We start from the raw sequence: 20,495 nt of genomic DNA, 5'->3' as shown, positions 1-20,495 counted from the left end.
TTGAAGGATTAAATTAATGGGATAATTCCAATTCTCATAACACCTCTTCTCCCGCCTCGCCTGCCCTCCTTCCTCTTCTTCATTCCTTCCTCCTTCTCCTCCCCCTTGCTCCCTCCTTCCTCTCCTCCCCTCTACTTTCCTTGCCGCCCTTTCCTTCTCTCTCCTTTGCTTCTCTGCCTTGCCGTCCTCCTTTCTTTTCCTTTTTCATTTGCCCCCTGTAGTGGAAGCATTTGTGTTTGTTACGATGAAAGAAAATCTTCACGGTGACCTTTGGTCTAGTCAGTGGCGCTCAATGGCAGCACCCTTGACTCCCACAGCCGTTAAGGTTCTTCTTTCCCTAGCTGACAAGCAACAGGTACAACAGGCAGTTCAATCTCTCTAGGACAAGGTGCTTGTGGGCAGAATTGTGGGCCTCACACCTACACGGAGACAGATGCGAGAGTGGATCCAAGCGAGCTTGACATTAGAGGGCGACCACATCCAGGGGGTCACCATCTATTGATGAGGCATTTTCCTCATCCAACTGAGCTCCCCTAACACCGCCTCTACACTTGTGGAGCAGAGCCCCATACTCCTTGGCCCGCACCTTGTCTACCTCTTTCCTTGGTATCATGGGTTCACAATGGAGGACATGGATACGCACTCCGTGTTCCATGTTTTCAGGTTACACTCCACTTCCCAGGGCTCCCCAAGGAGTATTGAGCCATCCTTCCTTTCATCGATCTGGCATTTGGCATAGTGCTTGAGTCCCTGCTAGAGACCCCGACCGCCTTCGTTCTAGTAGATGATGAAGTCCCTAGGATCAGACTGGTGGTGGAGAGCCTAGAGTTTTGATCCTTCTCGAGACCCTAGAAGGGGGCACACTTTGTTAGAGGGTGGACATCTCCGAGTTACCAGGCCAGTGTCTTTGATGCAGACAAATGGATCACCTCGCCAGAGATTGCCCCCATGGCCTCCCTCATGCATCTCCCCCCCTCCTCCACAAAGTAGGCAGAATCAGCAGGCCCGAGTTTAGCGCCCTCTCAGGCAGGAGTAGCAGGAGTCTCAAACCCCATGGGTTACCCCCTTGGAAGGGAACTGGACACAGTTTAAAAAAAAAGAAACCAAGCAAGTAGGCCCGCAAACATCGCAAACAGATGGCCAACCGCAGGGAGAGGGATAGGGTTGACTGAGAGGCCTCGAAAGAGGAACAGCAGGAGCCACCTCCCCCAGTACTAGGGGCCACCAGTCGATCCTCTAGCTTTAGAAGTTCAGCCTCCACACCCACCCTTGCAACAACAGAGAGCCCCAGGAGCTCCGGATGCGGTGATGGTAGAAGCTGCGGATGCTAGCCCGACAAGGGCCGTGGAGGAGCCAATCCAGAGCCTTGGCGAGCCTGATCAGTAGGGGGGGCCTGAGGTCGTCCTTTTCCCTCCTCCCCCCCCCCCCCAAAACCCCTCCCCCTCCTCCTCTTCACTTCCCCCTCCCTCTCCAGGGTTCCCCCCGCCCCCTCCCTCCCCTTAGCCCCCCCTTCTATGGTCACTCTCACCACCCGCCACCTGCCCTCTATCCCCCATGTGCCTACCTCTCCCTCTCCCGCCGCCCCCCTCTCCTCTTCAGTAGCAATTTCTTATGCTTCAACACCCCTACCATCAGGCAAGGGAATGGTGACGCCCCCTTCTGCTTCATCATCGCAGCAACAAGTCCGCTCAGAGAGGGATCCTTAGGGATGAGGCTCGTCCTCCCAGCCAGCAGCTCCCAAGCTGTTTGATGCTATTTTGGGTAATCAGATTATGCTCATGATGGACGAGTGGATGGGATCACAGGGACTAGATCTTTGATATGCCCATGGCGCGGAGGTGAACTTTCAGTTGAGCTTCATGTGCGAGGAGCTGGTGTATGATTTGGTGACAGGAGTTATCAGATTGCCGATGGAGGCAAAGGTGGAGCAGGCACACTTCTAGCCCCTCCAGACGTGCACGGAGTTCTTTGGGGTGGAAGCCTCCTTCATGATGAAGTGGGCACGAAAGATCGGTATTGAGCGAGTATCCACGCTAGTACGATGCCGCACAGACACTAACTACTTGCCCTCCAAACCCCCGACAAAATCACACAAGACAGTCTTTCTAGGACAGGCACCCACTCACAGGAGAGTGTTGTTCTCGACTCCCCTGTCCTCATGAGCTGGACCATAGTGAGTTGGAATGTACACGAGCTCCACAATCGTGTTCGTAGCTAGCCCCAGTACTTGATGCTCCGGTAGGAGTTGCAGAGGGCGAGCAATGGACATCCTTATGATTTAGGAGCACATGTTGTCAGCAGCAAACATTAGGCGATGCCATCATCTTCTCCCATGGAGAGGTCCAGAGGAGTGGTCTCCTGTAGTAGGACGGAGCGGAGGGGTCTGCATCTCAATCTCACAGACTTTGGCTTCAGAGGTCTACAATTAGGGCAAGCTTTGGGCAGTTTGGATGGGAGTTCGGACGGGATAGTCTAGGATTGGAATCCTGAACGTGTATGCCCAGCGTGTAGACAGCACCGCCTAGCCTTTTGGAGGAGGCTGTCAGAGTGTCTTCTTCTGGATGTTGACTCTTGGATTGTTGGAGGGGACTTCAACAACCTTGAGTTTGGGTAAGATAAGTAGGGCGGCACCTCATTTTCTAAGATGCCAACAACAGAGCGTAGGACCTAGGAGCAGTTCATTTTCAATATCAGTGGCAGAGACCCGTGGAGAGAGCCAGAGTTCAGCAGGACTCCTGGTAGCCTTTTCTTCTCCTTTGGACAGAGGAGACACGATGGATTGCTCGAGAGATTAGACCGCTTTTATGTTGGGGACTGGGCATTACACAGAGGTGGATCTACTGAAATTTTGGCACATACCATGATGTTCGACCACTCTCCAGTGGTACTCAATTGGATCAGCCTCGTTGAGGTCTCCCCCAGAAGAGGGTCCACATTCCAAAGGACCTCTTGCAGGATGAGGAGATTCAGAGGTTATGGTAGAGATCTAGGAGCACTCAGAAATGGCACCGAGTGAGGGCTGGCCTACGTGGGTGGCCAATGCGATTTGGAGGAGCAGTGTGGAGTTGCAGGCTCACGCCCTTAGGCAGAGGAGGATGCTTCAAGAGCACGAGCGGGCTTTGAGGAGAGACCTTGCCTCCATCGAGAGGCTCAGGGAATAGGACCCAGTTTCTCAGTGGCTTAGTGACAGATTGGAGAGCGCTTGTCTCGAGCTTCAGGACACGGAGCTATGGCAGACTGAGTTCTCCTACCATTCCTCTAGGGCCCGATGGGTACAGCAAGGCAATAGGATGATGAAGGAGTTCTTTCACACCACTAGGCCCCGATCGATCGGCACACAGCTACAGCGTCTCTGGAACTCGCAGGGCATCATGCACACTGACCCACAAGAGATTCTTGACATGACCATCGGATTTTATAGCTAGCTCTTTCAGACAGAGAGGATGACCCCAGCTGGTCTTGTGGCCCGAGAGCTAGTTTGGGATCACATTCCGACAATAGTCTCATGGGACTTATGCAGCAGACTTGAGGATCCTTTCACATATGAGGAGCTCTGGGAAGCCCTCAAGGCTCTCCCTACCTAAAAGTGCCCAGGGGAGGATGGCTTGACTCTGGCCTTCTTCCGAAATTTCTGGGAGATTATCTCCACCCTTTTCTGTTTAGCTTGCCAGGAGATTTTTGACATAGGCTTTCTCCCTTAGTCCTTATGTAGGGGGTGGATCTGTTTGATCCCAAAAGGGGGAGATAGGTTAGATATCTGATAGTGGAGGCCGATCACTCTGCTTTGATACTGCATACAAGATCCTCGCCAAGGTCTTGAGTTTGTGATTATGGCCTCATCTTATCGACATCATCCATGACACACAGACTAGGTTTGTCTAGGAGCGCAGCATCCTGGACAACATCTTCTCGTTCTAGGAGGCAGTGGATTGGTCCAAGAGGAGTCACAGCCACTGGCCATCCTTCTCTTGGACTTTGAGAAGGCCTACGACAGGGTGGAGTGGTCTTTCTTGGAGGGCACTATGAGGAGATTGGGTTTCTCAGACAGATGGGTCAGAGGAGTTTTAGCGCTATACAGGGAGCTCTAGTCAGATGATTATCAGAGGACACACAGGCGAGGCCTTTCCTTTCTCTTGCTCGGTCCACCAAGGCTACCCACTAGCTCCCTTCCTCTTCTTGTTTGTAGCGGAGGCTCTGGGCTACTATTTGAGATCATAGGTGGCGGGTCTCACAGGGTTGAGGCTTCCAATCAAGCAAGAGGAGAAGCTCCTTGACTCGGAGTTTGCAAATGACACGGCCTTGTATGTTGAGGGCACCACACTGAGTCTAGAGAGAGTCAGAGGCACCTTGGCTATCTATTGTGAGGCCTCAAGGGCACGAATCAACTAGACAGAATCCATCGGCTTCTTCACGGGCTTTGAGGAGACACAGGAGATCCGTAAGTGGGGAAGTGACTTTGGTTTCAGATGGATACCGCGGGGACCGCGGGGCCAGACAGTGAGATACCTCGACTGCCAAGTGGGTATTGACATCACAGCAGAGTAGCAGATTGCCCCGATCCTTGAGAGTATTCGATGCAAGCTTCTATATTAGAGCTCAGCCAAACTCTCCCTTGCAGGTTGCACCTTAGTGGCAAACCAAGTCGTTCTTGCCACTGCCTGATATATTGCCTCATGTTGGTGCTTTCACAGAGGATGCATTGGGCAGCTCCGACGGTTGGTACGGAACTTCCTCTGGGCAGGTTTAGACGGCACGAGGAACACTAGGGCATGAGTAGCTTGGCAGACGGTGATCATGCCACAAGCACTGGGAGGCTTGGGTATCATTGATCTGGAGATGCAGAGCAGGGCCCTTTTGGGCAAGTTGGTGGTTCGTGGCCTCACCCCAGGTGCCGAGCCTTGGAATCTCCTCTTACAGAGAGGGCTTCTGAGGAACACCCCATGCACTGGGGGACAGTGGCAGCCTTCACATAGATGGATCTTCTCAAAGGCCCCCTTTACAAGGAAGGGCTCCCCCCTAATGAGGAGTCTTCACAGGGTGTGGCAGAGACTAGCAAGGGGTCTCATCCATGCTCTACGCAGATGTAGAGAGGAGTTTGAGTGCCAGCCTCTTATGTGGCACCTAGATGTCAGAGATCAGGAGGGATGTATGCTTGGGTAGCGGACTCACATTGGTTGGGCACAGTGGGACAGTTGTCTAGCAGGGTCTTTTGGTCGCTGGAGCAAACTACCTATGGAGGCAGGCGAGGCTTAAAACCCTAGCGCATCTGAGAGAGACAGGGCAGCGGATGGACGAGATCACGACTTAGCCATTCTTGAGTCCTGGTGGGAAGGAATTCACATTTGGAGAGACAACAGATAATTGGGGCAGTTTTCTCATGCTGGTGTTCCCTTGAGGATTTTGATGTAGCACGGCATCATGCAACCCCAGCTTCTTTGTAGGACCTAGAGGCCTATTTGAGCCCCTCACTTGGAGTGACCCTGAGATGGATGGGAGTCTTGATGGGATACACTGGCAAATGATTAGAGTGGTAGGATGCTTGGAGAAGGAGTGGCACATTGATCCTCCCAGTATCTTAGATCAGGAGCCTCTAGATGGCGCCTCTGGCTATGGGAGGGTAGAGAGGTCCAGTGGGACCCGAGGGAGTGGTTTTGGCCCTCCAGGGGCGACCTATTTGAGATGATAGATGAGGTGCCTTTCTTTTCCTACACCACACGGATTGGCACGAGACTTCAGATGGACTCGTCGAGGTGGACTCCCTCAAGCGAGAGACACTGGGTGGCCCAGAGAGCGCCCCGAGATGTTCGCTCTAGGTTTTGGATGCGGTTGTGGTCCAGCTTGTGGTCAAGGAAGATTTCATACTTCTTCTAGTTGGAAGCCCACGGAGGTGTCTTGCCCATCGGCCCATGGTTGGAGCAGATGTGAGTGGAGGGGCAGTGCCATTACTGCTCAGATGTTGTCTTGGAGACTATCCCGCACTGCCTATGTAGTTGTCGTAGCGCAGTGAGGATCTGGATGAGAGCCCTCAGGATCATGACACATATGCAGAGTCTTCATAAAGACTACACCTGGGGGATGGTGGCTTTGTTGACAAAGGGAGGACATGCATTTTAGATTGATGAGATCTCCCCAGCCTACTGGATACAGGGTCAGAGCATTCAGAGGATTGCACTCCACGAGATAGTCCCCCCTGACACCCTAGCTCCTCCTCCTCCTAGGGAGGACAGTGCTTGGGACGTGGTAGCCAACATCACGGCTTGGAACATTTGGGTGGCTCGCTGCAGTCTTGTGATGGGAGAGCATCCGATTCCACCCTTGGCTTCCTTGGTTGCCATCTGGCAGGATATCATTTACACTCTTTGGTCCACTTGGGAACGTGGGACTCCAGGCTCCAGGGTGACTATTGAGAGGCGTGCTCGTTTCTACAAGGCTTGGCCTGCAGGTGTTTTCTATATCTTCACTCTGTGAGGGATTCATTGGCTATATAGTCCCTCTACTTGGCTGTTAGCCCCAGTTCCATAGATCCCCTAGGCAGTGAGTTGGGCTTCTCTGGAATAGGCAATTTTTCTTTCTTTCAGCCTTTTTCGGGTTTTTTCTTTGCAAAAAAAAAAAGAATTTGCATATGATGCTGCCAAACATTCAACAATAAGTTTTATTCCATTCATGATGATGTATGGATTTCATCCAATTGAAGTGGGACTTGAAAAAGAGAAGATTTCGGCAACTAAAGAATTTCTTGAAGATATGATCAAATTTAACTTAGCCTAGAACATCATTAAAAAATAGAGCAAGAACTTATGCAGATCCACGTTGTAGAAAGTTGGAATTTGAAGAAAAAGAGAAATTCTAACTTGCGGTGCTAGATACTTTTAAAATCCTAAAAATAGCTAAATGTCCAGAGTCCTCCTAGATATTATGGACCTTTCCTAATACTTAATAGAATTGGAGAAGTAGCTTACAAAGTAGATCCAGAAGGATGTAAAGTACATCAAGTTTTTCATGTATGTAGACTTAAAAGGAAATGAACAGATGATGACAATATCATAGCAAATGAAGTCCTAGTTGAACTCATTAAACCTACATCTTGCTACATGGACACCATAAAACCAACATAGACAAGAAAACAGAACAAGACATGCAATAATCAAGAATGTTTAGTTGATTGGAAAGATAGACCCGAAGAGAATTCAACATTGAAAACTTAATGGAATCTCCAAAGGAGGTTTTCCAAACTATTTATAGGGCCTCAACGCTATTTGCATAGATGAGGCATTAATATACAATGGCCTTTGTTGATACATTGTTATAGTGTAAAACAGCTAGGATACAAGGACAATCCTAGGCGTAGGCAAGAAGCTTAGGGTGCATTGATAAGGACCAAATAGGGCATGGAATTATTACATCCAAACTTTGGACACATGGTAATCAAGTAGGTCCCATGTGGCAACACTAGGTTCACAGGAGAATTCCACATAGTTCCAATAGGAGGTCACAAGTAAAGGTCCATAGGACCAATGAGGAAACATTCATGAGCAGATTGAAATTCATGGTTGCATGGTTTGTTGTAGCAGACACTATTTGTGGAGTTCTTCAACGATTACTAAGAAGGTTTTTGAAAAGGGATGTAACGGTCAAGTTATTTTCTAAGCTATATCACACTAGGATGGTTGAAAACCACTTTCAAGGCCAATGTGGGTTGCATGAATGGATGGTGATGCTCTATAGGCTAACATTGCATGTACAACTTTGAGTGCACTAAAGAACTATTTTGGGAGGATTCACAAGAAATTTAAAGAGTTTACTTCAAGGACATTAAAAGAAATAGCCAAAAATGGTGGCAACTACACAATAATAGGTTGAATGTAAATTTGAATTTTTTAAAGAGAAAGTGCTATAGATTGAAGTTCTTGTCAAGGATGGAACAAGCATGTAGTATAACGTGGGGTTATTGCATGGTATATTACCTATAGCTATTGAAAAATGAAAAAACTTTATGATATGGGTAATGTATATGCCATGTGTTTGTTTACCTCTTAAAGCTATGCACACATTAATAAGAAAAACCTTTTAGTAATTAATTGGAGGAAAACATGAGCATGTGTTTTAGCAAATAAGAAAAATGATGATGAAGAAAACTATATTGCTATTAGACCATCAAATTGACGTGATGTCTCTTAAATAGCAATTGAGGATTATGCCATAGTGAGAAGTATTGATAGCCTATTGGAGTGTGAGCTTGGATCATACAAAGCAAATGTATTATACTAATAGAGACAAGACAAACTATGGCCACGCATAATTGAACATCCATTTATATAAAGATCTTTGTACTTAGTTTCTATCAACACTCTGGAGGTGAAGGATAGACTCACCTATGACAAAGGCTAGCAATAAAGCAGAAAGGCTAATAAAAAAGTTGTCCACATTCTCTTCAATACTTGAGAAGACTATACCATTTCTTTTTAGTCTCTCCCAAATGAGCATTTCCAGGCAAAAAAGGCTTAGACAATCTAGTTGATAAGGCAACATACCATGTCAGATAGAAAGAATATAGTGCAACATCAACAAAGCCACAAGGTGCACAAAAACTTCCCAAGGTGAAAATCACATGTTTGCTATTACGAGGGAACATATATCTAGATGAATTGAGGAGCATGCCCAAACAAATCCTCTAAAATCACAATACAGTGTGCAACTTCTATCTCATGATAGTCACTCAAACAGTTGAAAACCATAAACTTTATCATGCATAGCAGGGACTACCTACTATGACATCCCCTCCGACATCATCATCACCCAACAATGGGTGTAGAACATAGTATAAACATATGCTTTCACACATACATATCCAATCACCATACATGAGCATCCATTTATACAAAGATCTTCACAATGAATTTTTGTCAACACACCGGAGGCTAAGGGCAAACTCAATAGGATAAAAGCTAGCCCTATCATCTCACAATCTTGACTCATTGCCCGCACAACAATCATTCCTCATATAACCTACCCCGACTATGCCATCTCAATGACAAGCTAGATGGAGGATACTTCAAACTCTTGAAATACTCAAAATATTCAAATATTCCTTCAAAGAAATAAGTATGTCTTCCTTAACTAATCATCAATGAATGTGATATAGTATCATTTCTTGCCAAGTAATTCAGTCTTTGCCCCAAATATATATGGGCATGAACAACTTGTAGGCCTTGGATTCTTTGTTGTAGCCCATGAAGATGCACTTTTGTCTCCTTGAATCTAACTTGGCCCTTGTATCACTATGGAGCATAGCAACAAACATATCATCCATGATAACATTTTTTGCTTATGCCATCCAACTTGCCTTTCCTAAAGCTACTTCATTGTGGACCCCTCTTTTACTTTGACAATTCCTAGAAGAGTTTTCCGTGTTTGCCACAATCAATTCATTTTTTTGACCAACCTACCACCATGATTTGATCTCTAACCTCTTTCACATTTGTGATGTAGTCTTACACCAAACGTCCCTCATCCATCTTCATGGTGTGAAGGTAGATCTTGAGGTCAAGTATTCAGCACCATTATTTAGCTTGAACATCTCCTTGAGCACCTTCCATTCCTCTACTAACATTGAACTAGCTATATGTGTGGAAGGACAACATCCACAATAGTATCAACAATGATCGCTAGGGCCTCTACATCCTACACTAACAAATCTTGTACTGCAACTGGATCTGCTATAGTGGTTACTGCTCTAGATCTATTTTACTGCCAATTATGATCACTATGGCCTCTGCATCCCACACTACCCGATGTTGCACTGCAATTGGATCTGCCGTAGTGATTATCGGAGTTGTTGCAGTAGCTCATTTTGAAAGTAATTTGCCAGACTCCTTTAACAACACAAGTGAATCCAAACCTTCATCTTCCATAGTAGGTATTTGGACTTATCGAACTTGCTAGTCTCCCGAAAGTTGGGGATGGGCATCTAGCTAGCCATTTTGTGGTAAACATTTTTTGAGTCAATAAACTTTAAAACTTAATTAAATACTAGGTTTTATCAACTCAAGGAACTCCTTCGTTCAGCATCAATGTGTAGACTTTGATGATATATTTTAGCAACTTGTCTTTGAGATATGTGTTGCAAGAAAGCTCTTATACCATGTTGATACAAATAAATCTCACCCGAATGATGAATGTAGCATAAAAATCATTATCACTTCAAGGGAGGACTCATAGGAAAAAATCTTATCGAGCCATAGTTCTATTTTGATCAATTATCAAATACAATAAAATCATTACACAATGCACACAAATTCCCAAATGTTGGTCATACCAAAAATGCTTCTTGATAATATATAGCTTTCAATCTTGTTTGATTAATGTGAAACTATTATAGTAGTACTTGGGTTGTGACAATGAAGAGATGGTATGGATCTTGCATACCTCGACTGAGGGCTTCAATGGGATCCTTATTCTCACTTGTCTTGTAGCTCACAATTGTCCAATTTTTCCTTAGAAATGCAGGTATTTTGACTCATTCATAGCATAGGACTCGCTAAGCTTCCTTTGCTACTGACTCCCTAAGTGGCTTCACTTAACAAAATCCTGGAAACAAGAAAGAAAATACCGCAACCTCTATTGTCATGTTGGGGAATGATGCCACCCTCTCTGATAGCATTTTTGTGGCTTGTAGTTGCATTGATCCAAACTCGTGCATGTCCTTGGTTTGAAAAGCTTAACAGTTTGCCAGTTTTGCCATGTTCTACGGTAACGATAGTTCCGGCTGTGATTCCGCTATTGACATCGGCTCAAATGGCATTGGCTCTTTGTGTATTTGTAAGATACTTACAATAGTTTTGGGAGGCAAGATGTGCATGCCTATCACAACATCTGGTTGCTTAGCCATTGTTCTATTTTCTTCTTTGTGTTATGGGTTTTGTAACAAGTAGCCTTTTTAATAGTTGTTGTTACTGGAAGCATTTGCAAACATTATGTGCAGTCTCTTCACGCCGGTTCTAACTTCTCTGATTATTATCAATGGACCTTGTATGATTGGCTTCTTAAACAATAATCATCTCTCAAGAATTTTTTTTCCCATGGTCAACAATAATCGACTCAATCTTATGGCTAAAGAGTTTTTATGGCTTGCCCCAAGGTTTTCCTCAAACACAGAGATGCTTGTCCATTTAGGATTTTCTAAATCCATTTCTAGTAGCTTTTGCCAAGAGCATGTGTGATGAACATACTCTCTTAGGAAACCACACTTTCGTTTATGGCAACTAGACTGGACAAAGCTTGAAGCTAGCTCTAATACCAAATGAAACATCCCCAAACTAGGTCTAGTAAACATCAGACCCTAATAGGGTAAAATTTCAAGCTAGAGTCCTAACAGGCACAGGACGTACCCACTTACAACCCCTAAGGGTTGGAGCAAATAGCTCACCTCCCAGCCATAGGCTCAATATGTCGAGCCACCCTCGAGCCAGAGGTCTCACCATAGAGAGCTAGCTAGCCTCAAAGTCCAAACATGCTCCTAAGCAACAAGTTTACGTCTAGAGGAGCACACTCCTTGGGGACCCCTACTAATGAGCCTTGGCCTACCCTTATAGATAAGCCTCTGATTATCTTTAGCAGTACCTTTACTTTAGCATGCATGCCCTAAAGTAGCTTTACTTTAGTTTGTGGGCCATACCTTTTGTTGAGCTACTATCGTATTAGCAAGTAAGCTCTATTCACAGCATCTAGGACTCATCCTTGCTAGCTTTGGTCACAACCCTAGGTTATTCCCAACCCAGGGTTAGACCACCTCAGCTAGATATCAGCCTAGATCTCAGTTTGTCTGACCTTGGCTTTGGTTAAGCCTAGGACTTAGTTAGTCCAATCATGGACGCAACTCTTTGTGTCATGTGTGTTCTCTGTGTCTCTGGCTTGACAGGGTCACATCATCTCTCCTTGCTGATCCACGCTCCCCTCATGTCAACTAGCTTCTCCTTCACCCCACTGTGTCCTAGAGTTAACTCAAATGCATAGAAATATGTGACATATTGTTGTGCTTGGTCTACCTCAGCAGCTTGCGAGGAGGTCACCTCTTATTGCTATGTAATTTGTCTCAATAGTGTCTCTCTATGATGTCGCATCTCAATCAAATAGAGCCCAATGTAGACCTGGTCATAGAAGTGGATCAACCATGAGAGTGGACCAAAGTTGTATCCCTTTGGATCCAGGCAGTGGCCTCATCCCCAGATCTCATAGTAGGCTAGGCAGGCACGCAAGAAGTGCTCCTGCTTTGTGTCAACCTCCCCAAGCGTGCATAACCTATAGATCCATTGTTCTCTGAGTGTGCCTGTAGCTCTCCCTGCCTCAATCCTCAACTAATGGGATGAGATCTGCATCTGCCCAATGGCAATCCTCAAAGCATGTGAGACCCCTTTGTTCCTCTAGGTAACGGGGTCTGATGATGAGTCCACACATACTGCCTGTCTCGTAGACTTCCATTTTTTCCATATGGCATTCCAATAAAGGACAACCATGTGGCAATCACATGTGGACTCTACACTGAAGCATGTGGATTGCATGCAATGTCTATGTGACACCTCAGTGCTCTAATCAATCTCAAGAAGAATGTCAAGTCAAGCTTATTGCACTCCTCATTTGGGGATCCTGGATGAGGCATTGAGCTTTATTCTGGCAAGGCCTTATTTACGCAGGAGTTCAAAATGTGTTGTCTTAATTCCTCACCAAACCAACCATTCTAGAGGGTGTAGCCTACATGTACTCAGAGTTATCCAATGTATCAGTACTATAGCATGCATGAAGATCTCCTAGTCAAGCATCGCTTTCTTTATTCATGTCCCAATACTTTCATGGGATGAGATAAAGTAGGTTGAAGACAGGTGGGATCTGTAACCTCCTTGTGGTTATGCTTATGTTTCTGAGCCATATATCTATGGTACTTAGCTTAACTCATGTATGCTAGCAGGTGGTCTACATATGTCCTTCAAGAGATGCATTCGTCTCTCCCTTAGATAATAGTTTGTAGCCTTAAATGTTTTGTGCCAGCATTGAGCCCTTGAAGTCCTAGGGTTCTGACTTGCCATGCATCGTGACTCCATGACCTTAGTCCTAGGCAAGGTTCTCCATGCTTAATTGTGTGCAAGACTCTTACTACACTTCAACTCACTTTTTTTTGTGTGCAAGTGTGCACGTGTGTGTGCACGCATGCATGTGAACGTGTGTCTATGTACGCACGCAACTCACTTTTGTTTGTGTGTGCATGCGTGCACGTGTGTGTGTGTGCATGCGTGCACGTGTGTGTGTGTTCACACATGCATGTGAATGTGTGTCTGTGTATGCACGTGCGTGCATGCGTGCATGTGCGTATGTGTGTGTAGACCTCGAAGCGATGCGGTAATTTCATTGATCCCTCGCTAGTGTCAAAATTTTATGTGGTGAAGGAGGTTTGCCTCTAGCTCACCTAAGAAATTATGACCCTTCAGTGGCTCGTGACTCATCACCATGAATACGTACATGGCTCCTTACTACCATGAATGCATGCAAGTTAACCTATTTTTTAAATCCAATTCAAAAGTCATGCCTTCTAGAACAAAATTAAGGATCCTATGCATCCATTCAACCTCTCAATGGATGCACCATTTGTTTGATAAGCCTATTTGGTGAATATGTAAAAATGATGACATGGAAATTGTTTCTATTTGATGTCGATTCATATCCTGTTCACATCCGATGCATTGAATCAATGATGTCGCAAATATTGTTGATTGAATCAAGTTTGATGTCCATAAATCCTCTTTGCTCTAAAGGCCAAATTACCCATTCCTTAGATTTGTTAGAAAGTCCACGTATGAATCATCACTTGCCTCTTCTTTCTTCTCATTTGGGGACTCACATATGGGACAATTATCTCTAACAACAAGATAGCAAGATTTGGAACAATAACGAACGCAATGCACAAAAGCATAGAAAATGTTTTCTTTGGTCTGACCATGGCATAAAATCTCTAGTCAATTAGATGACTAAAAGAGACATGGAGTAGTCTTAAACAAAACCTCTAGCCAGTCAGATGACAAAAAGAGACATGGAGTTAGTCTTCAACAAGTTTGGTCACATAGTTTGAGGATTATAGAATACAAACAAGACCATCTGCAATGGTGTCGAAATACAGAGAAGGTTTAAACTTTCTTTATTAATACTATTCAGAGAACTTTGATAGCTTCTAATCAGAATCAAGATGCTTAGCTAAGCACAAAAGATTTGCACACCTTGATTTTAAAATCGTGGTTTCACTCAAGCAGACAAACATGGTTCAGCGCCTTCCACTTGCCTATTTTCGTAAGTATGTTTTTGAATCATGTTGCATGGGAAAGCAACATCGTCTACCTTTTTCCACCATGATTTAGGAGCACTACCATACTCCTAATCATACATTCAAAATTTCAGGACTATGCACCTCTAATTTATCATTAAACAAAGCTTGTATGGCATCATCTTCATTGATGGCTTACTCCAAAAGATTGGATGTACTTTCTAAAGAAAAATCAAATGCTATTGATGTACTAGAATATTGACTTTAGATCAAAGTACTCAATTGTGCGATACTAGAGGAAAGACCTTGTGATCTTTGATACTTATTCTTGTAAAGATATGTACCAAGTATTTGATGACGACTTCTACTTTTTAAGAATGGACTAGATGTCTCAACCTTGTTGAGGTTGCATTGACATTTGTATTCTTCACAATAAAACTTTCAAGCCACTACTAGAAAACCTACAACCAATGTGCTTTCATTGGGTAATGATTAAACCCCTACTTATAACTGAGTCCTAGATTCCTTCCTCTTTATAAAAACTTGACGTTTCATAGTTTTGTGAATTAGAAAAACGGCTATGTATGTCTACATCTGAGAACTTATTAGATTACAAAACTCTTTTGGTGACCCACTTCACAGATTACATATTTTAGGCGTATTCCCTACAATTTCATCAATTTTCATATCAACTGGTTTATCCTAATGACTATGTCACCCCACATTCCTTTCAAAACTCCATTATACATAATCAAGTCTTTTATTATCAAGTTGTCTTTAATAAATATTGGCCTTGGAATTTTGTATGCCTTCCCATGCTAGTAGTATCACCAAGCCAAGTCTCACTTAATGATGCACTTCCTTTTGTCGTTATTTCTGTTATAATATGGCTTTTGTTGAAATTCCAATAAATAAATTCGTGTAAGAAATTCTTCCATTTTTTATTAATAATGAATCCCAAACGTTTCATCAATAAGTGCAACTAATACTGTTGAAAGAGCATCCTTGGGTTGATCCTATTGTACCTAAATAGACTATGGTACATGCATTCCAAACGTTAACCTATGACTATTGTGTGTGCATTTTAACTTGATCCTAAAATTGTTACAAAAGCTATTTTTCTAGCCAAAAAAAAACCTTGTGTCACGATTGAGATAGGATATTGGGATTTATCCTTAAACATCAAAATCAAACAACACCTAGGCAAGCAGGTATTCCATTTGCAAAGTGTACCAATAGAAGCTACTCATAAATCCAAAGATTGATAATCATGAAATAACCCCTTGTATGTATGTATGCATGTGTATGTACGTGTGTGTGTGCACACGCGCTCGTGCATGAGTGACGCATATTGTGTCCAAATTATAAGTATTCCCCTACAAGTCATTCAACTTGCCAATCTCCAACTTACTTCCATCTTATTTTCATCTCATCCTTGGATTCATGTTCACCCTTGAATTCATTTCATTGTCTCCAACTTTGTTTCTACATTCAAATGCACTCCGATCCCACTCTTGCAACCCCTTTAGTTCACCCTCTCCAACTCAAGTCCTTTCCTTCATGCTTATTGTTATTGGTCCTTTTTTGTAACCCTCTCAAGACTCGTTCATTTCTCCAAAGCACTTGTGTCCAATATTACCTCCACTTTCTTCACGATCTCCATTGCCTAGTTTACTAAGCTCTACATGTTCACAATCTCCATTGCCTAGTTTACTAAGCTCTACATGTTGTGAGTTAAGCCTCGATACATCAACTCTTAGAAGAAGTGAGATCAATTATGTGGTAAGGCCACAAGGCTACCAAGCTAGTGGTTTCAAAAATCAATGGAGAAAGCATGACCCAAAGCTTACAAAAGGACACAAAACAACTAGTGAGGCAAGGCAAAACAATGTCCACCGCTTGAAATTTTAAAGAACCATACAAATGTGAGGGGGAGCTAAACATGAGAAGAATATGAAACAACCTAAAAGATGCAAACGAGTCAAGGACAAAGCTACCGAGATTAGAGTGCACTCCTTGGATATTAACTTCAAATCAATGATAGAGCACACATGACAAGAGATGAGGATTCTACAAAACACGATAAATGAAGTAACAAGAATTGCAGCAGACTCAGAACACAGAGGTTCATGCAAAGGCTACTACAGGAAGGAGATGAGAGAGAGAAAGAGAGAGAGAGAGACACACACACAACACCCCCCCATGGCATTCTTCCTCCCCCATTCACCTTCCCTACATTGTTATCAGAGCTCTGACCTGAGCAAGCACTCAACAGCCCAGAGCCAGGCTCCCCTGCACAAGATCTGCAGGCCAACGCTCAATGATGGTGTAGCCAAATGTTGTACTAGGACTCGAAGGTGCAGAGCGTCTGAGTGTATGCAACCTGCAAACCACATCTCGACTGCAAACATGCAAAACGAGCTACCAGCCAGCCGCGCCAGATTGTAGTTGAAAAGGTCCTATCTGCTCGACGCTGGTCGCTGCAACATAAACAACTCTCCGTCGTCCACTTGCACTGCGAATCCGCCATTTCCCTTCTCTGTCGCAAGACAGATCCGAGATTGCACAGATAGAGCTAAACGAAGGCCAGAAATATGTCATAACCTGCTCGCCATCGACGCCAAACTGTAGCAATTCAACGCCTCATCCTGGCCATGGTTTTGCGTGGCCATTACCTTCCAGCCGCAGAGGCAGAGCCGACGAACCGCCATATCCGCCCAGCGCCTGTTGCAAAACCTTAGGCTTAGTTATCCCGGGGTTAGGTTGGCTGGTTAGTTATAGTCTAGGTTAGGTTAGTCAAACTCGGGGTTAGCAATTAGTTAGGCTGTCGGTTAGGTTTGGTTAATCTAACTAGGGTTAGGTTAAGACATGGTCTAACCGTCCTAATAAGTCACTGTCCTCCCCCCCAAAAAAAAAAGAGTTGTGGTCTAACCGTCCTAATAAGTCACTGTCCTCCCCCCCAAAAAAAAAAGAATTGTTCCAGTTTTTTTTTGCCAGGCTATTCCTCCACCCCGCCATTTTCCAGCCATAATTGGCTCTATTTCTGCTCCTCTTCACCTCTAGTTTCCAGATTCTTGCACGTAGTGCAGCCTTTCAGAAGTGTGACTGTTAGGATGGCTCCGAGACATGCAGCTTATGCTAACAAGATGATTCATGAGGGTGACAAGGCTGCTCAGCAAGAGCAAGTGCCAGTTACTGAGGGTACTAGAGGGCTACTCGTCCTACTTCCCCTACCGCCATGGATGCATAGTTTTTGGATGCCCTTGCTTCTGCTCTAGGGTGCTTCCCGCCAAATGGGACAACAGCTCGACCAGCAGCTTACCACAGCCATGGCTATGCAAGATACCGCTCTTGCCCAGATGGGACAGCAAATTGGTCAGCAGATCACATCTACCATTGCTATGTAGGATAAGGGTAAGCAGCCCACCATGGGGATCAATTAGACAACCATGAGTTTTAGGCCTATAGCACCCCTTTTTGGGACCCTTGCACGCACCCCAACATGGGGATTATATTGATTTGGATGATGCCTTTTCTGTAGCGCTGATCACTTTCTTGACGGATGACAAGCCACCTTTCAGAGCTCTGGTCGGGATGAGGGACATGTCTGTGTAGTTTTCTACTTGAGTTGCCTTTTTCTTAGTATGTGAGTCTTAAGCGTGAGAATGCCCGATATTCTGGTGGATAAAACAAGAACTATGCAGCCAAGGACGTGAAGGATAAGCTCTCAGTGCACAAGTTTAAGTGGGACACTCACTCTCCTAATGAGTTGTAAGAGTGGCTCACGAAGCTGGAAGACTATTTCCGCTTCTACCCCAAGACTGATGAGGAGTGCATCATTTTTGTAAGTATGCATATGAGGGATTATGTGCATGAGGGACTCACCTCACAAACCCACCACTGGGCAAGAATTCAAGGAGCTCATGGTCGCTACTTTTTGTATCTCCACTGAATTTTGTATCTCTGTCACTGACAATTTCCTAAGGGAGCCATTATGCTTAAAACCATGCTTGATAAATTGCCAAGCAACCTGTGATGCTGAATACGGAGTCTTAGTGGGTATGAAATGAGCATGTTTTGTCATTCTATCCACCACCACATAAATGCTATCCCATCCCCTCTCTGTAGAAGGCAACCCTGTGATGAAATCCATAGCTATGTGAGTCCATTTGCCTTCTAGAATAGAAAATGGTTATAAGAGACTTGCGGGTAGCTGGCTGTCCACCTTATTCTATTGGCAAGGCAAGCATTCAGTGACATTTAACCACATCCTGCCACATGCCATCCCAAATAAAGCTCTGTTTGATCTTTTCACATGTCTTAGTGATACCCGCATGTCCTATCGTAGGAGATGAGCACATTTCCTGCAAAACCAGCAGTCTATACTTTGAATCTAGCACAAGATAAGTTATGTCCTTGCAGTACAACAGTCCATCATTATGCAGGTTTGTTCAGCATGTCCTTGGCTTGAAGGCTTCTATAACTCCAAAAATATGGGAGCTACCTTTGAATTATGCATATATTCTTCCTGAATCCCATGAATCCACTCATGATAGATGGCGGAAACGGCAGAAAATTGCAAGCCCACATTCTCGACAGCATCGGCAACCACATTTCTTTCCTCTTCCTGTACTGCAACCAACCACCACCTCTGCTTCATGGACAAATTGCGCAGCGTAAGAAAGTAGTGTCCTATGATACCGAGACCATGTGCTGCGACATAAGAATATCATATCAAGTGGCAGGGACTCCCTGAGGATGAAAATTCATGGCAGCCAGAAAGCATTGTCCAAGACTACCCCTATCTCCTACCGGGCTGATTAGTAGTTGCTGTTTCCTGCACCTCTTTGGACAGCCAAGATGTAAAATTTTGAGGGCAAAGTTCTATGGGAAGGGATGATGTAATGAAGGTGGAAAAATAGCGGAAATTAGGTGGAAAATTGGAGGGAAAAAGAGGGGAAATTAATGGGAAGATAAAGGGAAAGAGGGGGACTATATACGTCAACCCCTAATCATTTGTATGGTACGTTATCTGATCCTCTTGCGTTCTTGCTAATTCCTGCTCCTTGTCTCCTTCACTACCTCCCCTCTACCCTTTCAGCCCTCTCTCTTTCCACTTCCGCCTATTCTCTTTCTCCCTCACCCCTCCGTGGCATTCTTCCCCCCCACCCATTCACCTTCCCTATAGACAACGCATTGGAAATGTTGAAGCAAAGCGCAAACTTGTGTACCAATTCGGACACTCAATATGTAGAACAGTCGTTTTTTTTAACATACAAAAAACGACTGTTCAACAAAGACAATTTAAGTCAAAATTACAATGAGCAAACCAGAAGAGGAGAGAGAACTTTCAGTTCTACTTTGTTTGTATATAACTCATGTTAGAAGTGCAACTCGAAGTTGAGACCCACCTCACTCCAGCAAACCGTATATAGATATGAAATTTTCAAAATGAGAGAAGGTAATACTACAGCCCAAAGTTGATGCTTCACTTATTTTTCAAAACCACAAAACAAATATCCCTGTCAAGAAAAGAAATGTACCCATGGGAACGTGGATACACCTTTTGATAAATCTATGTAGGTGGGGATGTGGCGATATGAGAGTCATACTTATTACATGTTTGTATTTGCTAGCAAAACCACCCTGTTTGTAAGCTTCATTGCTGACAAGGCAGCAACGATGCAGCTGCTTGACGCTTCCAAAACCGTCATATTTATGATGCACCTGGCAAATGGGCTAACTAACGGAACAAAAAACTCCTAAATTGTACCAATCATCACGAAATCGCAATGACTTTAAATGATGTTTTATAGATGTACAAGTTCTGCAGCAAACACCACAATGGTATACTGTATGAAAAAATTACATTCTTTGGGATTGGGCTAGGCCACCCAATGTCCAGATGAAAAGAAAAGAGCAGACTTTGTGGAATTCGTGCAATTTCATGGATAAGACATTTCAATAAATGGATTAATTTTAGAAAAACCAAAGACATGTAATAGAAAATCCCTCGTGCATCCCAGAGCCAAGTATGGCATCTGAATGTCAAAAGGTGGGCCATAAAGCTATTGTCACCCAAACGAAAGATATCATTGCTTGGTGATGTCTTTTACCCCTGGCTTTCCAAGACAACTATGGTACAAATTCCAGAATGGCCTATATAGTTTATAAGAAAGGTAAGCATAAC

Source organism: Dipteris shenzhenensis, chromosome 1 (genome assembly GCF_047967505.1).
Source record: "Dipteris shenzhenensis isolate YYH24624 ecotype China chromosome 1, Dip_SZ_1.0, whole genome shotgun sequence".
NCBI classification, from domain to species: domain Eukaryota; kingdom Viridiplantae; phylum Streptophyta; class Polypodiopsida; order Gleicheniales; family Dipteridaceae; genus Dipteris; species Dipteris shenzhenensis.
This window is presented reverse-complemented; position numbering follows the sequence as displayed.